Below are 506 nucleotides of genomic sequence, written 5' to 3' on the forward strand. Positions count from 1 at the left end.
CTCCTGCCTGGGCAACAGGGCGAGACTCTGTCTCAAAAAAATAAATAAATAAAATAAAAATAAAAATAAAGTATTTTATGGGGAGGCACTTCAACTAGGTAAATATTCATTTGCCATCTATTTATATCAGCATGACTTGTCCTACTTTAGTTGATGAGTTATAATTTATTACTATTACTATATTATTTATTTACTTTTCTTTCTTTCTTTTTTTTGAGACAGAGTCTCACTCTGTCACCCAGGGTACAGTACCCTGGGTGACAGGGCTCAATCATGGCTCACTGAAGCCTTGACCCCCTGGGCTTCAACGATCCTCCTACCTCAGCCTCTTGAACCTGTAGCTGGGACCACAGGCACGGCCACCACGCCTGGCTAATTTTTGCATTTTTTGTGGAGACAGATGTCTCACTATGTTGCTTAGGCTGGTCTCGAACTCCCGAGCTCAAGTGATCCACCCACCTCATCCTCCCAAAGTGTTGGGATTACAGGCATGAACCATCATGCCT

Source organism: Colobus angolensis, unplaced genomic scaffold (assembly GCF_000951035.1).
Source record: "Colobus angolensis palliatus isolate OR3802 unplaced genomic scaffold, Cang.pa_1.0 Scaffold28, whole genome shotgun sequence".
Taxonomy (NCBI): domain Eukaryota; kingdom Metazoa; phylum Chordata; class Mammalia; order Primates; family Cercopithecidae; genus Colobus; species Colobus angolensis.